General features: G+C 45.8%; 1 protein-coding gene across 1 annotated transcript in view; it reads right to left on the bottom strand.

The window, feature by feature from the left end:
• The window catches only part of Ptpre (protein tyrosine phosphatase receptor type E), a 74087-nt gene extending 49953 nt beyond the window's left edge, over positions 1-24134 (bottom strand). Inside the window, exon 1 of the mRNA XM_051145491.1 lies at positions 23982-24134. The gene's annotated coding sequence lies outside the window, so the exon portion shown is untranslated. The remainder of the gene's footprint in view (positions 1-23981) is intronic.
• Between the last annotated feature and the right edge of the window lie 1022 nt (positions 24135-25156).

The raw sequence follows: 25156 nt of genomic DNA, 5'->3' as shown, positions 1-25156 counted from the left end.
GATTCCATTGATCAACCAGCCTGTTGCTGTGCCAGTACTATGCTGTTTTAATTATTATTGCTTTATAGTACAGTTTGAAATCAGGTATGGAGATTCCTCCGGAGCACTTTTTATTGTACAAGATTGTTTTAGCTATTCTGGGTTTTTTGTTTTTCCATATGAAGTTCAGAATTGAACTTTCAATGTCTTTAAAAAATTGTGTAGGTATTTTGATAGGGATTGCATTGAATCTGTAGATTACTTTTGGTAGGATGGCCATTTTTACTATGTTAATTCCCCCGATCCATGAGCAAGGAAGATCATTCCTTCTCAGGTTCTCTTCAATCTCTTTCTTCAGAGTTTTGAAATTTTTTTCAAACAAGTCCTTCACTTGCTTAGTTAGAGTAACACCTAAATATTTTATATTACTTGTGGCTAATGTGAAGGGTGTAGTTTTCCTAATTTCTTCCTCTGCAAGCTTGTCATTTGTGTATAGGAAGGCTACAGACTTTTTTGGGTTAATTTTGTATCCAGCCAATTTGCTGAAGGTGTTTATCAGCTGTAGGAGTTCTCTGGTGGAATTTTGAGGGTCACTTATGTACACTATCATATCATCTGCAAATAGGGATAATTTAGCTTCCTCCTTTCCCATTTGGATACCCTTGATCTCCTTTTGTTGTCTTATTGTTCTGGCTAGAACTTCGAGTACTATATTAAAGAGATATGGAGAGAGTGGGCAGCCTTGCTTTGCTCCCGATTTTAGAGGAATTTCCTTGAGTATCTCACCATTTACTTTAATTTTGGCTATTGGCTTGCTGTATATAGCCTTTATTATGTTGAGGAAAGTGCCTTGTATCTCTGATCTCTCTAAAACTTTAAACATGAATGGGTGTTGGATTTTATCAAATGCTTTCTCTGCATCTAAAGAGATGATCATGTGGTTTTTTTATTTTCAGTTTGTTCATATGTTGGATTACATTGATGGATTTCCATATATTAAACCATCCCTGCATGCCTGGAATGAAGCCTACTTGGTCATGATGAATGATATCTTTGATGTGTTCTTGTATTTGTTTTGCAAGTATTTTATTTAGTATTTTTGCATCGATGTTCATAAGAGAAATTGGTCTGAAATTCTCTTTCTTTGTTGAGTCTTTGTGAGGTTTAGGTATCAATGAGACTATGGCCTCATAGAATGAATTTGGTAATGTTCCATCCATGTCTATCCTTTGGAGTAGCTTGAAGAGTATCGGTATTGGCTCGCCCTTGAATGTCTGGTAGAATTCTGCACTGAAACCATCTGGCCCTGGGCTTTTTTGGTTGGGAGACTATCAATGATTGCTTCTATTTCTGTGGGGGAAATGGGACTATTTAGCTTGTTTATCTGTTCTTCACTCAACTTTGGCAAGTGAATTTGATCAAGAAAATCGTCCATTTCCCTTAGATTTTCAAATTTTGTGGCATATATGCCTTCAAAGTAGGATCTTATGATTCTTTGTATTTCTTCAGTGTCTGTTGTTATGTTTCCCTTTTCATTTCTGATTTTGTTGATTTCAATACTGTCTTTCTGCCTTTTAGTTAGTTTGGCTAATGGTCTGTCTATCTTGTTGATTTTCTCAAAGAACCAGCTCTTGGTTTTGTTGATTCTTTGGACTGTTTTCTTAGTTTCTAATTTGTTAATTTCAGCCCTGAGTTTGATTATTTCCAGACGTCTACTCCTTTTGGGTGTTTCTGCTTCTTTTTTTCCCTAGGGCTTCCAGTTATGTCGTTAAGATGTTTATGTGCGATGTTTCCAATTTCTTTTTAAAGGCACTTAGTGCTATGCATTTTCCTCTTAGCACTGCTTTCAATTTATCCCACAAATTTGCTGAGAAGTCGGGTATAATTCTGATAGGTTTGCCATTAAATGTTATTTGGCCCTTTTCCCTTGCAGCTTTTAATATTTTTTCTTTGTTCTGTATGTTTTGTGTTTTGATTATTATGTGACAGGCAGTTTTTCTTTTCTGGTCAATTCTATTTGGTGTTCTGTAGGCCTCTTGTATGTTTATAGGCATCTCTTTCTTTAGATTGGAGAAATTTTCTTCTATGATTTTGTTGAGAATAGTTTCTGGGCCTTGTAGTCTGATATCTTCTCTTTCTTCAATGCCTATTATCCTCAGATTTCTTCTTTTCCTGGTGTCCTTAATTTCTTGGATGTTTTGTGTCAAGAGTTTTTCAGATTTGGCATTTTCTTTAATGGTTGCTTCAAGATCTGTGATTGTATCTTCTAGACCAGAGATTCGTTCTTCCATCTCTTGGATTCTGTTAGAAAAGCTCACCTCTGTGTTGCTCGCCTTCTTCTCTGAGGTTTCACGTTCTCGTTTTTCTTCTGTCTGTGTGTTTATCATTGAATCCATTTTCATTTTCAGATCTTGAACTGATTTTTTTATTTCTTTCACCTGATTCTTTGTATATTCCTGAGTTTCTTCCATTGCCTCTTTATAGGTCTTCAGAGCTTGAACTGTTTTATTTCTTTCTTTCATCTGGTTGTTTGCATTTTCCTGAAAAATTTCCAGTTCCACTCTATGTGCTTCTTTTATGTCTCTCACCTGTTTGGCTGCGTCTTCCTGCATTTGATTATAAATTTTATTTGTTTCCTCCATTATCATCCTCATTACTAAGGATTTGTGGTCATTTTCTTGTATTTCCATTGTATTTGAATTCTCTGGGTTGTTTTCTTTGGGATAGCTGGAAATTGGAGATGCCATGTTGTTTTGGGGTTTTTTGCGTGTGCTTTTACGCTGTCCTTTAGACATCTTGCCATCTTTGTTTTTGTTGGGTAGCTTCCAGAGTTGGGTGGAGTGAGTCCAATGGTAGATTCACTTGTTTTCTCACGATTTCCCTAGGCTGGAAGCTCTAATGCTTCACTGGTGTGGATGGCAGGAGGTTAGTCCTGTCGTTTTGGACTTTCACAGCCAGTGATCCTCAGCTCCCCTGTGCTGTGGGTCCTGCAATTGTTCTGGGTCTCTGAATGAGCGTTGGGTCAGGCCAAGGTATTCACAGCTTTCTGTGTCCCCTGCCAAGTCCAGCCAGGGACACTGGGCCTGAACCATGGGCTGAGCTCAGCTAGATTCTCAGGGCCTGAACCGTCTGCCGAGCTCAGCTAGGGATTCTGGGCCCAAAATGCACAAAGCGTCCAGCCAGAATTTTTGGGCTAGGACTGCGCACCAAACTCAGCTAGGGGCTTTTGGCCCAAAGTGCGTGCTGTGGTCAGATATTGGCTCAGGGCCCGAACTGTCCATCAAGCTCAGCCAGGAATTCTAGATTCAAACTGCACACTGTGTCCAACTAGAGTCTTAGAGCCGGGACTGTACCAAAAGCTCAGCTAGAGTCTCTGGGCCCAATCTGTCTGCCAAGCACAGTTAGGGACTCTGGCCCCAAACTGCATGCTGAGCTCCACCCGAGTCTCCCAGGCGGAATTGTTCACCGAGCTCAGCCAGGGACTCTGGACTCACACTGTGCACTGAGTTCAGCCCGGAACTCCGGGCCTAAACTGTGTGGATAGACCAGCCAGAGTCTTAGGGCCATTGAGCCTGTGTGCAAAGCTCAGCTAGAGTCTCTGGGCCCATTATGCCCAGTTAACCCAAATTTTTACTAGTGAGTGAATATTGGTGATTAAGAAAAAAAAATGTAGAAAAATAAGTTCAATATTCACAGATTTAGAAATGAGTGATAGTAAGACCCTTCCCTAAGCACTTTCCCAGTCTCTGTTCCTTTCTCATTCAGAAAAATTCATGGCTCTGGGTCGATTCATGTAAAGGAAATCTGAATGATGGTATTCACTCACTGGGAAAGAAGCCCTAATTACTCTCTGTTAGTCAGCTTTCGGGGACTGTGACACTACACCTGAGGACAACAACTTATAGAGAGTGTCACCTTAAACACCATCAGATTTCGAACCCATCAGCGGATTGATTAATCAACCAATGAAGTCAGAGCCCTTGTGACCAAACCACTTCCCAAAGGCCATGGGCTAGTCTCAGAACGTCATGAGTGTTTGGGGGCATGTGTGTCATGTTTAAAGTACAACTGTTTTCACTCTCACCACTATTGTGTCCTCATATTAATAACAATGTCCAATGTTATCGCTTGTGATGTTACTCCAACATGACATGTGGCTTTATATTGATGGGGGTCTTGGCTACAACCTACTCTTGTTTCTCCAGCCCCTTGTTCACTCAGCTATCCTGAACAGCTACCTCACTGTCACCTCATCAGCATCTCACCTGCCTTCTGGGCCCCTCCCCAGCCACTATGGATGCCCTGATCTCCACATCAGCCCTCCACTCTATGCAGATTACCCTCACTTGATCAGTGGTGACAACTATCCATCTGCCTCTCACTCCCTGGGCTCCCTGTCAGCGCTTTTCTGAACTTGAATGTGCATTTTTGTGAATCAGAGCCACCTCGTGGTTTTGTAAAAGGAGAGGAGAGAGAATGAAGGGAGGAGAAAGAAAAGCTGACTCCCAACGGTACCCAGGAAAATTGTAGGGGTTCTATCAGGAGATGGAAAAGTAGGTACCTATAGCCTAGGAGTCAATGTGTTTGGAGGGGCAAGACGGATATGCGCTGTTCCTTCAGGGCCCCTGGCGCTTGCATTTCAGACATCTCCTTCTATGAACCTGCATTATGTCAGAGCCCCAAGAACATAGCTCCCAAGTGGGGCTACAAGATTCTGCTTTTAGGGACAAGAAGTTGTGGAAGGCAGCTCCCCCATTTTCATTAGCCATGTCCCAGCTCCATTTCTCCTATGATCTCACCCTGCATCCTGTTCATGGAGTACCCATCAGGGATACGGATGCCAGCTGTACCTGAGGTCTTGGAAAGAGACAACTGTGCAATGCAGGCAGTGTTTTGGGAGCCCTCCAGGGATTTGCACAGACATTTTCAATGGGAGATTCAGGGAAAGATCACTTCCTCTCCATCATGACTTTTATTTGACTTTATCTGGACTATAAATCAGCTAGTGATGGCCTTCGATCAAGACCCATAAATAAACCAACACTTCCATTACTGCTTCTAGGGGAGACTTGCAAGCATTCTGATAGACTCACGTTCTCTATGCTGAAATCAGCTTCTGCAGTCTCGGGATAATTGCCTCAGCATATGTGCCAATCACCTCGGCGCCTGGCTCTACCGAGGCTCAGTGGCTAAATATGTGGGAGGAGGCCAGAAGAGGGTACCTGATTCCCCTGGAGCTGGGCTGAAAGGAGGCTGTGAGCTACCCAACACGAGTGCTAAGAAACAAGCTCAGGTCCTCTGTAAGAGCAAGAGTAAGATCCTGTAATCACTGAGCATCTTTCCTGCTCTTTCCTTTCTTCCTTTCTTTCCTTTACCATTTCTCCTTCCTCCCTCAACCACTCCCTTTCCTATCACCATGGGGGCAGCTCTAGGCCTTTCTAGAAGACAGCGAGGACCTCTAATTATGATGGCATATCTCACCACCTCTACCTCCTGCCTAGGTCATCTCTCAGACCCACTGTCCCAGGGCACGGTTGTCATCAGCACAGGTCCCGACTAACCCTGTTCAGTGTTCAGAAGTAGCAAGAACCAGCTGCATGAACAGAGCCTCAAGATAAGAGATTCAAGAGGCAGAGATGACTAGGATTTGACTTACAGCTAGAAGCTGCCACACCGACACCACTGATCTTCCTGCCTGCTCCAAGGCTCTGGGGAAAGAGAGCCCACAGAGGTAACCCAGTGCCACCAGGAGGCAGCATGGTGATTCCCACCCAACTGAGGCCAAGAGGAAACAGGCTGGAGAATTTAGGTCTGTGCTGTCATCTAGGACTCAGTGGGTTAACTTATGCCCTCCACAGCCACAGACAGTAGAAAGCTCTAGAAACCATATGAAGGGGTTATATTCCAGAGGGGAAGGGATGAGCATCATTCCCTAGATCAGTGACATTAGCAACCCATCAAAGTTCTGAGGAGAACAGTCAGTGTCACTTCTTGGGGGTTCGAGTGATGGGGAAACGTGCCTTTGTCAAAATCCATCAAACCGTAAGCTTGAGGTCTGTGCATATTTTTTACCCTCACTGTGTAATTTCACCTTTAAAAGGGGGGATGCTTTCAGAATACAGTGAATGCTGGCAGCATTCATGAGATCCTGGGTGCAAAGTCCAGCATGAGACATGAGACTAGTGAGGCAGTGTGCACACCTATGGCACTCCAGAGGTAGAGGCAGGAGGATCAGAAGCTCAAAGTCATCCTTGGTTACATAGCACATTCAGAGCTCCAAGCTGGTCTGAGTTACAAGAAACCCTATCACAAACACAAAGAAACCAGAGGAGCCATTGTCTGGGTCCCTCCCCATCAGTAGCTTCCAACGTGTAGTTTCTACACTGTGATGCATTTTCACCTGTAGCGCAGCACCGTGGAACCCTAGTTCTGAGGTAAGGAGACAGCTTTCTCAGTGTGCCTTGAGGGAGGCGAGGGGACAGGCAGAAAGGATGTTGTCCCGATGTTATTGGTATGAATTTATTACCATGATTCTATTTTGCCTCGATGGTTTGTTGCACTAAACCTTTAGCGGAGAGTACCACATGTTGCCTGTCCCTCTTTTGTTAAGAAAGGGCTCAGTGGGTGGAAACAGATGCTGAAACCAACAGCCAAACATTGGGTGGAGCTTGGGGAGTCTTGTGGAAGAGTCGGGGGAAGGATAGAAGGTCTTGCAGAGGACAGGAGCTCCTCAAGGACACCAACAGAGTCAGCTAACCTAGGCTCATAGGGGCTGACAGAGACTGGAGCTCCAACCAGAGAGCATGCATGGGCTGGACCTAGGCCCCAGACACATATGTAACTGATGGGTAGCTTGGTCTTCATGTGGGCCTCCTAGCAAATGGAGCAGAATTGTCTCTGACATGGACTCTGTTGCCTGATTTGGATTGCTTTTCCCTAACTGGACTGTCTTGCCTGGCCTCAGTGGAAGAGGATGCACTTAGTACCGACGCGACTTGATGTGCCAGGGTCAGTTTGTATGGGGCTGGGGGTGGGGGTTGTGTGTTCCCCTTTTCTGAGGAGGGAAAAGGGGAAGAGTGTGGGGCAGTGGGACTCAGTGGAGAGGGGGAAGGGGGGCTTCTATCAGGCTATAGAATGAATAAATAAATTTAATTTTAAAAATAGAAAAAATGAAAAGGGCTCAGTACATAGGTGGTGATGCTCATCCAAGCAAATGTAAGGTAAATTTGTGCCTGAAGATGCATTAACCAGCAACTATACCCTACTCAGGCTATGTGATCATCTCAGCAGTAGAAAAAGACCTAGTTTCTTCTTCCCTGAAGTAGGGCAGGTGTGGCAAGGTGAGATTGCAGCCCTCAGTACCCTATACCCTTCCCCAGGAGCACCAAGGCTATGCTGGAAAGAGGTTGCACAGATTAGCTAGCTGCTCCAGAGCCTGGGCAGGTTCATTCCTCATGACATCTCAGGCACCACAGAAACTATGCATGTGCAGTGCTGGAATGGGTAGGTGTTCCAGAGAGGGTCCAAAACACTCCTCTGAGTTATAATGCGGGGGCATTGTGTTTCTTAGCTGCACTTTGGAATCAGATTTTGTCACCAAATAACCAGCGGAGCAGTTATAAATAATTCATGCATGTTCTTTGCCTCAATTAACGTTGCTCATGTGGCAGGGGCAGCTCTTTGAAGTCAGTTCTTTCTTGAGGGACACTGACACACCCCCGTTGGACCAGGCCATGCATCTGCCCTAATTAGATATATACACAGGAGACCCAAGTGAGGAGGCTGGATTTATTTTTAATAAAAGAAGATTAAAACGTGTGTATCTGCAACAAATTATGGAAGAACAAAGCTGAATTAAAATTCTCCCACACCTTGGCATGGCGAGGGCCTGAAAAATGAGGTATCTCACTTGAAATTATAAAAGGATGCTGCTCGGAGTCAGGAAATAAAAATTAGGCCTTCCTTCTCCCTAATTCCCTTTCCTAGTATCCTGTGGGAGTTCCAGCAAAGGTGCTGGGGAGCACCCTGTGCCTTCTGCCTTTGGAGATCATGTCCACCTGTGGAGTAGCACCATAGGCTGTAAGAGAAGAGGCAGATGGGGGTGATAGGGCAAGAAATGGGGGTGAAGCTATATCACTGTGTGTTGCCCAGTGAAGCAGGCCACACCAGAGCTCCTCAAAGAAGGCTAGGTCGCTAGACTTTATGTGGATGGACAGGCTTTTAAATATTCCAAATTAATGTAAAATCTTTGAAACATGAGTAAGAACCTCCTACAGTGCCTCCACATCAATGTCACTATCAAGTGCAGAAACACACTTGTCCACAGAAAGCTGGAACCCAGGCGTTTCTGGTTCATTAAAAAAAAAAAAAAAAAAAAAAAAAAGCAAAAAAGAAAGAAAGAAGAAAGAAGAATCAGCACATCTGAGAATCAGGAAGGAATGGGTTAAACCTACTCTAAAAATCAAGTGTGTTGAAAACCGACTGTAGCCATCTCCTCATGCTCAGTGGTTGAGCTCAGAGAGGATCCTGGGAGAGGCCAGTGTGGGCATGGGCGGTTCCCCCCACCTTGCCTTTCCAGCATCTTCACTGGAGCCCCTGCCTCAGGAGCCTCCTAGGCCTTCTGCATTCTAGTAGCTTTGGGTCTGTGTGTGGGACATTCCCTTGCGCATGCTCTGCCATCAAAATTCCTCCTGACTCTTCCCTTCCTGCCTGGCCCATGCCTTCCTGCAGCTTCCACCCTCAGCCAGGGCACTCTGTTTCTAGTACCAAACCACTACCAGTTTACCACCTGCTTGTCTGGTACACAGTGCTTAGAGGGACAGCGTGCTCCTCGCCACAGGTTTCTTACTGCCATGACCACAACCCAGAGAGACCAGAACCTGTTTGGCCCAAGACACATATGGAAGCGGCAGGGTCATATTCTAGTCCAATCCAAGTCAGTTTGTGGTAGCTTCCTTCACACACATGCATCCATGTGTTCATGCACTCACTCACTCTCTCACACACTCACTCACACACTCACTCACTCACTCACACACTCACTCACTCACACACTCACTCACTTACTCACACCCTCACTCACTCACTCACACACTCACTCACACACTCACTCACTCACACACTCACTTACACACTCACTCACACACTCACACACTCACTCACACACTCACTCACACACTTACTCACTCACTCACTCACTCACTCACACACTCACTCACTCACTCACTCACTCACTCACTCACTCACTCAAATGCAGTCATTCAACTAACTGGACTGTGTTCAAAGTTGAACAAAATAAAGCCAGACCTCCACCTCCTTTGCAGTTCAGGTTCCTAGAGCAAAACTCCTTAGATTCGATGGCAGAGAAAAAGTAGAAACTCCTCAGAGCTTTACCCCAGATGGAGCTGCTAGCAGATTTAGTGTCTAGAGGGATCTGCTTCCTGCCTCTTAGATGGCACTGTCTCCTAATTCTGACTTCTATTAAACTCTTCTGCCACTGGCTCCTAGTGCTGTTCAGAGGATTCATGGGTGGGGTGTGTCACCGAGTGTAATATGGCCAATATGTGCAAGACCAAAAGTTTAATCTCCATCACTATAAAAAAGCAAACAACAACAAAACCCAACCAACCAAACAAAAACAAACAACCCCCCCAAAACAACAATAACAACAAAAAACAAAGATTCTTCCTGCTTCTAGATCATCACAGCGCGTCTCCTGACAGAATCCCTCCTTCTTATTTGCACAAAGTGAGTTCTGTAGGACAGCTCTGTGCTCCTTCTGTGATCAGGATTTCGGGGAGGAACTTCCTTTTTTGCCTCCCTGAGCCCCTGATCATTGTAATGCTGCACATTCTGAGCAAGAGCATTCTTGCGAAAGAGAGTGGTGATGTGAGTGTGTTAGTTCCAGGGTTACGTTTCATTTTATTGACGCTCTGTTGGCAAACTACAATCAGCACCATATAATTATAGAAAATTATAACAGCAGCACAGCGGAGAACCCAAAAGCTACCCTTTGGGAATATTAATAAGTAGATACTCTCCTTTTTAATAGAAAACGCAACACCAATTTAAAAAAATGGCTTGCTTTCACACCGGGAAACATCCCGGAGCTCATGCATTTTTAAAGAAAAGCTGATTTTAGTGTGACCAGCAGATAGTAATAAGGATTATTTTTTATTTGTCCAGATTTGTTTGCTTATTGGCTCAGAAGGTATTTTCCATATCATGGACAGAGTCTAGTTTAGCTGGCAAGGCTACACAAACACACTCCCTTTAAGCATTTCTACTCTAACTGGGATGGGGTGGAGCACCCTCTCCACTCGAAGACTTCAATGAGTTCAAGGTATTCCTGGCCTGCCCCCACACAGCCACCTAAATAGACTGAGCACTGGAGAAGCCGCGGTGACGATGTTTGCATCCTTGACATCACTTCTCTCCTGGGAGCACGGAATACTGCTCTTCCGGGCCTGGCATATTGGAGGCATGCCTACATGGCCCCTGATCTGAGCAGAGCGTCAGTCAGGTGGTCAACAGATGGCTGCCTGGAGAAAGTCTTCCTAAGGCCAGGGGCCCTCACCAGTCCTGCCTTGGGAAATAGAACGATGTTCTTGATTTTTTTTTTTAATTTGCTGCTAAGCCAGAGTCAACAGCAATGCTGGATACTGTTATATTCAACACAGGGCAAGGCTGGTCTGGATCTCACAAGCCAAGGGCAGGCAGAAGTTATGTTATTGCCTATGGATGTGCTGAGCTCCAGAGAAGTTTGATACAAGAGCCGTCTTGAGCATTTTAGTGTCTTGAAATCAGCCTGGCAGTGCACTGAGAACAAGGAGACAGATGGGTGAGGCACTTACTACCTGGGTTCGATACCTGTTGCTCTGCAAACCTCTCAGGGACTCTCATAATCTGAGGCTCTGTGATCTGAGACCCTATGTGAACTTTAGGATGTGATCGAGAACCCAGATGGGCCCTGTTCACAATCAACAAGAGGATAGTGACCACAGCATACTACACACGTACTTCCTGGAACCACTCTGTTCCAGCTCATCTGGGACACCCACAGCTGAGCACCTCCTGAACATAGGGTCCAACATGATGACACATGCCCAAGTGCTCACTCACTGCCCAGGGGGGCAGACACACATAGCAAAGTGCTGAGTGCTGGAGAGGTAGCCGATGGGTGTCTAAGAGGAGATTTCGCACAAATAAAGCATTATTGGCTAACATTTTCGGGACTCTGCTCAGCCTAGTACCAGAACTTGAAAGCAGTTCTGGAGCTGTTTTTGCACTTGTGTACTTGAAACTAGAGGTCAAATGCCAAGATGACCAGCAGAGGGAGCCACGAGGAAGCCATGGAACCATCTACCCACACCAGCCTGCTGCTGCCTGGTTAAGAGAGCTCAAGCCTTCCTAACTAATTCAGTGTGTCCCCAAAGGTCACCTTCTGACCAGCATTTCTAAAGATTCACTTTATAAGTCTGATGTCTGGTCCCATTGCTACCCAAATAACGATCGCAGCCATGCTGGGACAGAATTCTGACATCCCCTCCTTCCATTCACACACTGTTGAAGCGATTAATTAGGTACTAGCCTTTTAGGGTGCACATCTTAATTCCCCATAGCAGGCACCCTCACTGCCCCATCTCTTCATTTTCAGTTCAATTCTACAATAAGTGGATCCCTCATTCCTCCCCCAAGTCAAGAAATTGAACATTCCAGTGGAAGTCTCTTGGCTGAAAAGAGCTGGGAGGAAATTACCCATCAAATAGCGTGGTGCATTCAGGACATTGGCTTTCATCCCACAGCATCGACTCTTCCATACACATTAAAATAAATTATTCTGGAGACCTTAACTCATGGTGCATACATATACATATCTAGGAGGTACTAAAGGGGGCGTAGCAAGGCCTCTGGGGACACCTGCTTTTACCTGTCAGCTGCTTAATGGGTCTGCTATTGGCTATTTAATACACCAACAAGGACAGCCACTGGGAGAAAAGTTGTTAACAGCATAGCCTCTTGTGTAGATGGTGCTCATTCTGCACAGAGTGGGCAGCTTTATTAGTTCTCAGCCAAGGAAAAGGGTTTGTTCACAGTCAAGTCTTCTCTGCAGAGCCAGGCATGTGGCAGGAGCCCGGTTTCCAAGCCCCTTGGCTTTATCATTTTCCAAGTACAAGAGCAGCTTGGGAAAATCATACCAATTGTGGTCTCTGTATAGGGGAACACTGAGGATGGAATGAGTAAGGCCAGTTGTGCAGAGCAAATGACAGGGGCTGAAGGGGCTGGGAAAGTCAAGCCATGCTCATAGCCTGCAGGGGACTGCACACCTGGAGACTGCCCAAGAAGGACTTGCTGAACGAGGGAATGAGTGAATGAATAAATGAGTGAATAAATGAATGCCCCTCAGTACTGTGGTATGGTCTAAAAACAGAGTGATCATTTCATGTTTGCCTTGGACTGTTGGCTTAGGGCTGTGGCTGGTTATGGCCCATCCCTCTCTCACCAAGGATTTGGAGAGGCAATCAATCACTTGTTCTCTGACTATGTGGCACACAGGATGGATAATCATCACAGAAATGGGAGAGAAATTCTATTGCCTTTATACGTACCCTCCAATAGATAACCCTTACTATTTCAATAATAATGTTTAAGAAATTAAGGAATTGAGAAATCAAGTTTAAAGTGTCCAGCTGTTGATCATTTTTTCCAGCATCTTTCTAACTATGGCTGCTATCTCTGCAGCGTGCTCATTGGAAATGCCTGGATCTCAAAAAGTTAAGACACTGGCTCCCATCTGAGTGGTCTCAGACCACCTTTGCCTCTCACTGGGCATATAAAATGGGCAAAGCATAAACTCTCATGTCTCTGGGGAAGCTGGAAAGGTGAGGGAAGCCCTTGGCACTGCCTGGCCCATGGGAGCCTTCTGCAACAATGTTCTGAGGCCTGACAGGGTGCTCACCCAATCAAGGCCATCTATACCCAGCAGTCACTGCTCTAGAACTTGTTCACTAACTCTCAGGAATAAAGTGACATGCAGCTCCCCTGCTGTTGATGATGGAGCTTTCAGGGATGTAAATAAATGCTTTGAAATGCATTACAAGTGACCAAGGTGAAGACAGCATAATGCATTTTACCTCTCTTTCTTTTTGTGTATGCTGGTGGTGGCTGAACAAGGCATCTGAGGTGGGAGGAGGGCACAAACTATGCTTTTAAAGTTCCAAGGACACAAACTCCAAAGTACACAGGACATAGAGCCTCCCACACCAGGAGAACAGGCACTTCTGTCTGAGCTTGGAGACAGGACCCAGAAAGCACTACATTGTAGCTGATCTTATAACTCTTAGACACTAAGAAGTCCCAGTCCAGGAAAACCAGCAGATAGCATCTAGTCCCCACCCAAACAAGACTGGGGTCCAATCTTCTTGGCCTCTCTGGGACAATACAAGGCTTCCACAGTGGGCGCCTTTTTAACAGGATACTACAGATCAGAGCTGTCAGGCAACAAGTCTACTGACACTTAATTAGTAAAGTGACAAAGCCCAAGTTCAAACTTGGGCAATCTGCCAAGTGCCCAGAATACAGACACCCACATGTCCATGGCTGAAGTTCATTGGTCAGTCTTGGGCACGCTCTTGCTCCTGAACTTGGTAGGATTTTATTAGGATGAGTGTGGGACACATCTAAGCAAATGCCTCATTTCAGGACAAATGGAATACACATTTTGTAAATTCAAAAAAATTCACTGAAAAATATTTACCAACTCCCCCAATAGTCAAGAAAAAATATCCTTTGCTTCTTTTGGCAGACGCCAGTGTTAGCATCTTGTGGGTCTAGGACTCTAAACATCCGCATGCAAAGCTTTATTTATCCTGTTCTACCTGGGAAAGGCCTCCTCATCCTTAAAATAGGTACTTAATAAATATTTGTCCAGTGAGTGAATGAAACAGCTTTTACTCCCCACCCCAAGGGCCAACTTCAGTTTTCCTTCCCCTACAACCAACGTTTCTATAAACATAGAGTCTCACTGCCTCAAATATTTATCAACAGAGAGTCAAGAATATTATGTCCTTTCAGAGAGAGCTCCTTGCTCTGTTAAAAGGGGAAGAGACCTCGGTAAAAGGAAATGTCACAACCCACTAGGAAGAAGAGTAATAAGAGAAGCAGAAACAGGCTGTGGTGTTCCTCAGAATTTATTCCACTCTGCCTAGCACTGTTCTCAGCAGATCAGGGTGCAACCTATGAGAGCAGGGAGGGTGGGCGGAGCTGTGACTCAAGCCTTTTTTGAACACAGCATCATACCTTGCAGGTGGAGAGGCCAGGAGGAACAGAGAGGGGGCAGAACAGGAATACTCTTGTCTGGTGAGCACCAGACATCCACGGTCCTGGGGCTTGGGAAAGGCCCCTCATTGGTCCCTGTGTAAACTGTCTTCATGCTGTCAGCTGTGCAGGTCTGCTTACCCCAAACCTTTCTCCTAAACCCAAGTCCTTTCTAAGTGAGATAGATGAGAAAAAGGACTCAAGACCCACCCTTTGACATTGCCCAACTGTGTGCCCTCAACGTCTCCACAAAAATAGAGCTATGGAGCTGGCGAGATGGTTCATTTCATAGAAGTGCTTACAGCCAAGGCTGTCATTGAGTTTGTAATTGAGTTTGTTCCCCAAGACCTTCTTGGGGTGAAAGGAGACAATTGACCCCTGAAAGTTGTCCTCTGACCTCCACATGCATGTTGTGGTATGACTGTGCCTGAGTATTCTCACACACACACACACACACACACACACACACACACACACACACACAGAGAGAGAGAGAGAGAGAGAGAGACAGAGAGACAGAGAGACAGAGAGACAGAGAGACAGAGATAATAATTAATAAAATTTGAAATGTAGTCTTGCATTAACATGGCCCAAATATTGTTTATTCTTTTATTTCCATTGGAAACTATAGCGATCAATTGAAGAATCTTTAAAGGCCACCCATCTCCTGGATCATACTTAGATCAGACTGGAGGAAATAGTCTTCGATTAAACAGTGATTTTCTAAGCTAGTTAAGTACCTAAGAGAGACCAGAAGTTGATTAAGCATAAAATTCTTAATGCTCAGACTTAGCCTTGCCTCTGACTCGCCTCCCCCCAACTCTTCCTCTGTCTGTGAAAAGCACCAGGGACACGGATTAAGGCTAGGACTGTAGAGTGGAGGCAGAAGCTGGCCTTGGAATCTCCCACAGTATGGGAATGCTTAAGATCTTCAAAGATGAGGACAGGCAAAGGGCAGAGTGGATTCTCCCATGTTCATGTCATCCGGGAACCTCACACTGTGGCCTTATTTGGACGTAGGGTATCTGTAGTTGTAAGCAGTTAAAATAAAGTCATGAAGAGCTGGGAAAGGCCACAGACTTGTCTTTGTAAGAGGAGCAGACATAAAGTAGAGGCTGAGACAGCAAATAGAGCAATGTAACCATAGTCCAGGAAAGCCAAAGACAGCTGGGAGGCCTCATCCCAGCAGCATCAGGTAAGGTGGTTCCTCCCTTCATACTTAAAAAAAAAAATGATCTCATTGTTGATTGTGCATCTGTATGTGAATATGTACACGAGAGTGCAAGAGTACAGGTACCTTGGAGACCAGAAGAAGTTATCAGCTGTCTTAGAGTTGGAGTTAAAGGTAGTTGTGAACCTCCAGATGTGAAAATATTGAATCATCCAATGTGGGTAAAAGAACACCATGAGCTGAAGAGATTGCTTAGTGGGTTTGCAAATATGTAAGTGCTCCCAAAGAATTGAAACAGGTGTTCAAATAAAATGTGTCCACAAATCCACAAATACTCATAGCTGTATGTCTTATGATATTCATTAAAACAGAAACAAGCTGAATGCCCAGTGGCTAGCAGAACAAGACACTGGTATACTCCCCAGTCAGGACAGAATGGTTTGATACACACTGTCACCAAGCTGATATTGCAAAAGGAAAGGGGCCAGACTCACAAAGCCACATAGTGTATGAGTTCATTTACATAAAGTAACCAGAATGTGTAAATTGATAGGTGTAAAAGGCAGATTGGTGGTTCCCAAGGCCTGGGAGGAGGGGTGCTTCTTGGAGATGGGATTTCCTTTTGTACTGATGCAGATATGTTGGAACTGGGCACAGGGGATGGATGCACAAGCACCCTGGATGAACAAATACAAATGGCAGAGACACTTCAGCATAGCTAATTTTACCCCAAGAAAGACAAGCCACCTCCAGGATTGTATCAGTCACTGTCTGTTGCTGTGATAGAACATCGTGGCCAAGGCAATTGACAGAAGAAAGAGTTTATTTGGCCTTATGGTTCCAGAGGGAGTAGAGTCTCTCGTGGTGGGGAGGCATGGAAGCGAGCAGCAGCAATGTCATCCGGTAAAAGAAAGCTGAGAGCTCACATCCTCAACCACAAGCACAGAGAAAAGAGAGCAAACTCTGTGTAGTGGGAGGATTTTAATCTCAAAGCTCACCTCCAGTGACATATTTCCTCCAGTGGCACCATCTAAAGCTCTCCAGACAGTGCCAACAACTGAGGACCAATGCTGGGGCCTATGGGGTGCATTCTCATCCAAGCCAATGCAGGTATCAATGTTGCCATGGTGTGCACATGGTTCATGTCCAGAACTCATGCAGGACTTTAAACCCCAAAAGCCATAAGCTAATGGTATTGGAAGTGTAGACACGTTAACTGTGGAGTTTAGAGGAAGGTTTGGCTAGTCATCAGAATGGAGCATGAGGAATTGCTTACAACCCAATCCTAACTGTTGCACAGTACAGGGGTGTTGTGGGTAGGATGTAAAAAGTCCCCTCAGGCTTGTGTGCTAAACACTTGGTCCCTAGCTGTTGGTCCTGTTCTGGGAGGTTGTGGAGCCTTATGCGGGTGAAACCTAGCTGGAGAAAGTTGGTGGCCAGAAGATGAAATTTCCTTTTGAACTGATACAGATATGTTCAAACCGGGCAGAGGAGCTGGGCACACAGCACGTCTATGAACACATGCAAACAGCTTATATATTTTAACATGGCTAATTTTACCTCAAGAGAGACAAGTTAGGAATGTATCAGCTCCTTTCTGTGGCTATGACAGAACATCGTGATCAAAGCGAGTTATAGAAGAAGGAGTTGGTTGCTAGGGAGACAAGGTATACAGCTGCTGCCGCCCCCCCCCCCGCCCACCATACCTCTCTGCCTTCCCTGCCATGGTGGAGTGTACACTCGAACCAAGATCTAAAACAAATCCTTGCTATCGTCAGGTATTTGGTCACAGCAGGAGGAACAGAGGGAAGGGCAATCCACAGAAAGCAATAGGCAAGTACTCCACCATGACACGATGCAGTCTGGGGCCAAATCATACCACAATGTTCAGACATTTTCTTTCCAGAACTATAGGCCAAAATAAACCTCTTTACTTCATAAAGCCTTGGACTTTTGTCCTCACAGCAACGAAAAGCTGCCTGATATAATCACATGCTTTGTTTTGGCACGAAGGACACCTTCTTTAGCTCAGGGTGCAATAATATCACAGGTACTAACGTTTATGATAGCAAGCCACGTCTTTTGAGTGCTGTGTGCTACTTTCTAAGTTCCTGACACCACCAATTTACTCAACTCCCACAACAGTAAGATATTAGAGCCTTATTTTTCCTCATTATTATACATTATTTATGACCAATACAATTTATGTAATTCTTATATATTATTATGATCTTTATTAGATCATTTTCATATTTCAGATAGGAAACTTGAGGTATATAAACAATGAGACACTTTCCAGGTAAATGAGTGACACTGCTTCCTTTCCAGGGACCAGATAAACGCTGTGGGATATGATTGGGTTGTTGGGAACAGTGGTACCTTTAGGATCTCACTCTGAGCACCCACAGAAACTGACCCCCCATCCCTACAAAGGCTTAGGACCTAGACATTGTTCTTGTCTATATTAATCCTGAGTCTTGATTAAATATGAATCCTACGTTCTGAGGGCCCCATTGTGCTAAATTACATGGTGAGCATGTATCGCAAATTGCACACGTTATTCGAAGTTACCCAGCAACATCTACACTAATTAAGTTGGGATCGTTTCTTTAGCTATAATTTTAAAATGCTGGCAGGGCTCCAGAGCCCTCTGTCGGCCTGTGAAGAGCCACGAATGGGCGGAAGACGGTGTGTTTTCGTTTTCAAGCACTTCGAAATCTTACCTTTAAAACTTCTTGCTAAGGTAGCTGGAGCAGTGGCTCAGTGGTTAAGAGTATATACTGCTCTCGTAGAGGATCTGGGTGCAGTTCCCAGGACCCACACTGGGTAGCTCATAACCACCTACAACCCCTGCTCCAGGGGATCTAATGCCTTTTCCAGCCTCCCCAGGCAACCGCACTCATGTGTGCACACCCCCACATACACACATAAGTGATATTTTAAAGACCTGCCTGCTAATATGGTGAGTCACTTTCTCTTTCCTTAAAAAAAAACCATTTGAGTGTGAGTGTGTGTGTGTGTGTGTGTGTGTGTGTGTGTGTGTGCACGCGCATACACACGCACAATGGCCACAGAAGCCAGAAGAGGGCATTAGGTCCCCTGGAACTGGAGTTAGAGATGTTTATGAGTTACCACATGGGTGTTGAGAATAGAAGCCTGGTCCTCTGCAAGAACAGCCTGAGCTCTTAGCCTTTCCTTTCCTTTTATTTGGCTCACACCACTCCCAGGATAGATGGAGCAGAGTATAGTTTTTAAAAAAAAAATGAACTCAGAATACGTGCAGAACTTTCAGTGTTCATACTGCATGCGTGTGGGAGGAGTGGGTGTGTGAGGTGGGTGTTAAGATATACACATGTGTTCATGTAAGCATGCATATGTTCAGGTTCATGGGCATGTGCATTTGTGTGCTCATGTGTGTGGAGGCCAGAGATCATCGAATGTCTTCCTCAATTGTTTCCCATCTTACTCTTGATACAGGCCATCTTACAGAACATAGAGTCACTGATTCGGCTAGACTGGCTGTCCACTGAGCTACCAGGGACCAGCCTGTCTCCTCCTCCCTAACCCCCGGTGTTGTCACAGCAAGCACTTTTCCCATTGATTCATCTCCCCAGCTTAAAGTTCTGTTCTTTTTCTTTCTTCCTTTTTTTGTTTTGTTTTGTTTTGTTTGTTTGTTTTTTGAGACAAGGCTTCTCTGTGTAGCCTTGGCTGTCCTGGACTCGCTTTGTCGACCAGGCTGGCCTTGAACTCACAGTGATCTGCCTGCCTCTGCCTCCCGAGTGCTGGGATTAAAGGTGTGCACCACCACGCCTGGCTAAAAGTTATTTTCTTTAAATGAAAAGTGACTAGTAACCAGTATCGTTAGGAGACTACAGACAGATACCACCGACTGCTGCCTTAGCCATGCACTGCAGGCCTGTTCACAGGTAGCGTCCTGCTGAGTGCCCTGCGAGGGGCATCAGGGAGATTTGGGGCACCTTACAGAAGTCTAGTTACCTCTACCTCTCAGCAAGAAAGCGACAAGCTGGGACAGGAACCTGGCTTCTGACCCGAAGGTCACTCTTCTTCTCCATACCTGCGTGTGTTGGAAGTGCATAAATGCATGTAAAGAGATGGACCATACTATGGGAGACCCAGGGTGCCCTGGGACTGCAGAGAGAGTTGATGTAGCGCCATTTATCTGTCCATCTTCATCCTATGACTCACCTGCTTGAGCACGTCCCTTGTGCTGCACAGAGTGTCCAAAGAGGGGCAAGTGCTGAGCAAGCGTGGGCACCAGCCCTCTCTGCATGCACAGTTCTTTTCTTGGCAGTGCCCTAATTCCACCTGTTCCTAGTTGCTGAGGCCCCTGGGACTAGAAAGTAGTGCTCACTACCAGCTTTCCCCAGCAGAACCCTGCCTTACCTAAAGGAACCTTTGAGTAAGTGTCCTCCTTTATGACACAGACTTCCTGGAAGCTTCCTCCTCCATTTCCTCCTGGATGGGGATTGCTGTTCCCAGCTCTCCCGTGGCCCTGAGATTTATAAACTGAGCACTTGGGAACATCCCAGGCTTAGTTACAAATTACACAGTGGCAACTTGGCCCTTTCAACCCAGGGCACATCCACTGTGGATTCTGGAGGCATTCTGTGAGCATCTGGCTGCCAAAGAACTGAAGTTCCTCCCTCAGCACAGCGAGGTGGTTTACAGCAGCCAGGCCCTGCTGGGTACAGCAGCTGGGGCAGGGCTGCCCTCTAGCCTACAGAGAGCAGATGAGAGGGAACACCACCATTGCCCCTTCTGCAAAAAGGACAGAATGAGCTTAAGACAGAAAGGAGAAGCCAGGACCCTCAGGACCCTGGCAATGTTTACAAAATCTCACTATAGTCCACTGCAGAACTTCCCTAATCTGAGAACTCCCCCATGGTTATTGCCACCTAGAAGACTTCAGTGTCCTCAGGAGGTTCAGAGCATCGGGGTGTAGTCTATATAGTGAGGGCACTTCCCCAAGGGCCAGCCCTGAGCAGGTGTGCCAGCCCCCAGTCCGAGAAGCCTGTCTGCAGAGCAAGGGTGAGGAGGCATCCCAGGTTCAGGCAGCAATGCTGAAACGCCTCTGCAGAAGTGATTCTGGGAGCAGAAGGATTTCAGTCGCTATCAGAAAATGGAGAAACATCCCAGACACACCCATCTACACCCTGGGACAGGATATCTTGCAGAGAAAGTTGTAGCATTCTCCCAGTGCTCAGGTTTTCCTATCTGTAAGCTTTTGTTCAACACACTAAGTGACCAAGCCACCGAGGCTTCTTAATACAGAACAGTTACCACAGATCCCAAGCTGACAGGAAGGTAACAGAAGTCCTGTCTTATCAGGTTGTCCTCCCCAGCCTTTGCAAACATACACTGCAGTAAGGCACACACTAAAGTGGACTACAGATCCCACTACAGATGTGCTGTGTGGAGGCTCACATGTTCGGGGACCCTCCAATTATCCTCTGCTCCTTGGGAAGTTGCAGAATCCCAGACAGCAGTTTCCTACCCTTGGACACTGTCACCTATGGAGACAAGAAGCCTCAGAGCACTGCTCTGTACTCTGGATAACGAGCTCCATGAATTCTAGCTGAATTCTTAGAGTGCACCATGGGAGCAGCTAAGCCTTTGGATGGAGAGCCAAGAGCTTGTAGTGCTTTCTCTGCTTTGCAGGCTAAAGACTGGGGCTAACCAATAAGCTGATTTAAAGGAACCACCACATAAAATGAAACCTGATATTTATTCTCAGCAGGAAGGCTGATCTCATCAACAACAGGAACACTTCTTAGGTAAGCCAGTGCCTGTGCTTACCCACACAGCAGTACCATTAGCAATTTTAAAACAATCTGAACACGTTACAAATACAGTTTCCATGAGAACGTATGCTATTCAGTCAAAAGAATACAGTCTTAAGTCATAAGCAGTATACTTTAAAAAGGAGAAGGAGCAGGACGAGTGGGAGGAGGAGGGGGAGGAGGAGGAGAAAAAGAGGAGGGGGAGGGGGAGGAGAAGGAGAAGAGGAGGAAGAGGAGGAGGAGAAAGAAAAAGAGGAGGAAGAGGAGGAGGAGGAGGAGGAGGAGGAGGAAGAGGAAATACCACTTAAAAAAAATACAGGGCCTGCCTAGTGGACAGCACCAATGGTGGTTAGAAAAACTCTGCCTACCAAGCTTAGAGACGAGTGGACCTCCAGAGGGCCTCACTCCTAGAACAAGGTAGATTCACAGTCCACAGGGACTAAGAAAGGACAAGAGGCCTCTGACATGGGCTCCTCTTGGGGGTTTGACTCAGCTCGCAAATGAAAGTCAGTGCTCACAGTTCCCTTTCAAAGGATGCTTGCCGTGCCGAGCTCACTGAACTGCCATGCCAAGTGAAGAAGACGCGAGGCCAGGAGTCTCCTAGGCACATGGGTTAGTGTTTCTCCTTGAATGTGATCTAGAGATTTTTCATTTTATTGTAATGTGTGCACATTTAAATCAGGATAACCCTTTTAACAGATGATTGAGTGGATAACAGACAGTGAGGTGTCTTGGGCTCGAGGCACCTTGCCAAAACTGAAGCTCTCCATCCATCCGTTGACTAATGGCTCCCACTCCCCTCAGCTTAGAAAACACTTCTATTTCAAGGCGTGACATGACCTTGGAGGGATAACTTCTCATATCAAAAAACTTATCTCTCCCACAGCGCATCCTAAAGTAAAAGGAAAACAAGCTCTCGGGTTTTGCTTCCCATCCTGTTATCTGGAAGCCTGATGCTCCCTCGGTCACCTCTTCTGAGGGAGCCTTCTTTCCCCTGCGGTGGAGTGGAGCATTCTTCAGATAGGGTCCTTACTTCAGATCCCACCATTTCATCAAATCCCTAGGGACGTGCAACCTCATAAAGAAGCCGTGCATCTGTATTTCAGGGCAGTAGTGCAGGCGCACCCCAGATGTGCACAGAGTTCTAACAAACCATCAGGGCTCACAGGGGGAAACAGGGACACCCCTGCAGCCGGCAATTCATCCTTCCAGGAGAGCTACTCGCCACAGTATCCTGCATTTTATACTTTGAAAGGCACTTGCTTTCATTTTAAACCAAGAATCTGAAGCACTGAGCACCGGGTGTTTTCCACATGCCCGGGTGGCATTGTGTACTCACGTGCTCTATTTCCGTTAGCTCACTAGTATTTCTGCCTCCAATAAGGGGCGTGCAAGGTCTCTGATGGCCACATAGGCCAAGGGAGGGGGGTTGTTCAGAGTGTGGCTCTATGTGGCAGGGACAGGGACCAGGCTTCTAACAGCCAGGAGACAGCCTTGTGGAGGGGATGCCCTGGGCACTTACTCATTAGCTGCTAGAGCTGCTGTCCTGCTTCCCTCCGTGGCTGATATCATCACATGAGCTGTCTACAAATCCATTTAGTTTCTGAAAATTCTCTCGCCCATTCATTCGCTTTCTGTCCATAAGGAAAGTCTGAAACAATCACTGAAAACCACCTCTACTGCAAACCACCGACACCGCTGATTGCGAGGGGGATCCGAGATCCCCTTTATTCCCGAAGGGGGCCATTATTTCTGCTGGTTGCCATGGTGACCGCTGCAGTATTGCTGCTGTGTGTTCAGTTCGCAATCGCAGTCACACCACACACTTAAATCAAGCCATTTGCTTCACATGGTACAGGCTCTGCTGAAAACAAAAACCTCGTCATGTACAACATCATTAAATGGACTCTTAGCTCCATCCCACAGTGCTGAAGGGCAGCTCAGAGGACCACGTGTGTGCATGCTGGCATAAATATTATGGATGCAGTGGGGCTTAGAAAAGGAAGTAACATCTGAAAATGCATCAACTTAGTCCCTGCCTTAAATGGTTAGGGAGAACCTTTGATAATATGAGAAATAGTTTTTTAAACAGGAGAAGCAATGCAGAAGGAGGGGGAGCTACATGTTTTCTTGTTGGAAGATCTGCCATAAACACTCAGATCTAGTTTTATTCCTGCTGTTGTAATAAAGCACCCCGACCAAACACATCTTGGAGGAGGAAAAGGCTTACACTTCCAGGTCACTGTCCCATCACTGAGGGCAGGTGAAGGCAGAAACTCAAGCCCCTAGTCCCATCACATCCACAGAGAAGATCCAAGAAGAACAAACAGCCATGCTGCCTACTTGTTTCTTTTGCTCAAATAGCTTTTCCTCCTCTTACACAGTTTAAGACCCAGCCTAGAGGATGGTGCTACCCACAATGGGATGGGTCTTCCTATGACAATTAAGAATCAAGACAATCCTCATAGACATGCCCACAGGCCAATTTCATCTGGGCAATCCCTCAATGGAGGCTCTCTTCTCGAGTGATTTTAAGCTGGGAAAGTTTTTATTTAAAACTAACCATCACACAGTCTTTAGTAAATAAGCTTGCTTTCCCTATTGCATACACACACACACACACACACACACACACACAGAGAGAGAGAGAGAGAGAGAGAGAGAGAGAGAGAGAGAGAGAGAGAGAGAGAACTTAGTCTGTCTGAGAACTATACCTTAAGAAATACGAAGGTTATTGCACTTCTCAGCCTTCAGTGTCCTGGCTTCTTGAGAGATGAACCACTCAAAGGCCAAACTGGACTTGAACTCAAGGATGCTGATGCTCTGAGGGTCTAACCTAAGGATACAGCTGTGGAGTAGAATTCTGATGCCTTAGCCCAGCAGCAGCTACAGAGGACAGGGGAAGCTGTCTTGTGAGTGGCCCCTGAGAGCTTCCCTTTACTCTTCCTGCCAATCAGGACAGACAAGGCAGTAGTCAGCTTCTACTCCAACGGGGGGTGGGGGTGGGGGTGGTGTTATTAAAAAGGCAGGAATACCCTGGGGTTTAGATATTAGGGGCTGCTATTTGGGAAAAGCAGGTAATTATGAAGCTGAACTCCAACAAGGAAAATATTAAATCTAAGTTTGATGGAAAGTAAGTTAATCCAGTTTGAATCATTTTAGTTGTGTGATCTTTCTTTCTTTCATTCTTCTTTCTTTCTTTAATTTTTGCTTTGTGTCCCTCACATCACCTTCCTGAGTCCCCTCCCCATGGCATGAATGCAGGCTGAGAAGTTTTGTTGTTTTAGCGACACAAAGAAAACATGCTCCACACAGGAAAGAATGCTGTGGGGACCTCAGATGCAGGTTGCCATCATAAATTGATGCACTCCTTACGACACCCACCTCAAAAAGAAATGAGGGTTGCGACATTTACAGTAACTCACAGCAGCCTAGACATGCCAGCCCTGCATCTGGCCGCACAGCCTGCCTCCTTCCTCATTAGAAGTGTTTTCACGAGCTTAGCTTCTGACAGGGAACAAGGCTGAGAACAGAAGTGGACACTTAGGTGATGGACTGCACAGCCACGCGTTTATTGAACCATCCTCTATTACAGTGGTGCAGAGAGAGAAAGAGAGCAGAAGGAAGCTGTAGGGAGATATACTCAGAAGCAGACCTTAGACTTGGAAGTGATGGATCTAACAAGCCTGGAGAGATGGCTCAGTGAGTAAATTACTTGCTGTGCAAGCAGGAGATCCTGAGTTTGAATCCCAGTAGCCACGTAGAGTGACCAGGTGTAGTGCTGGCCTGTAACTCTAGTGCTGACCGGGAGGGTGGAGACACGTGGATCCTGGGCCTCCCTGATGAGCCAGTCTAGCTGAAAGGCTGAGCTCCAGGCTCAGTGAGAAAC

The sequence above is a fragment of the Acomys russatus genome, chromosome 5 (assembly GCF_903995435.1).
Source record: "Acomys russatus chromosome 5, mAcoRus1.1, whole genome shotgun sequence".
NCBI classification, from domain to species: Eukaryota; Metazoa; Chordata; class Mammalia; order Rodentia; family Muridae; genus Acomys; species Acomys russatus.
This window is presented reverse-complemented; position numbering and strand designations above follow the sequence as displayed.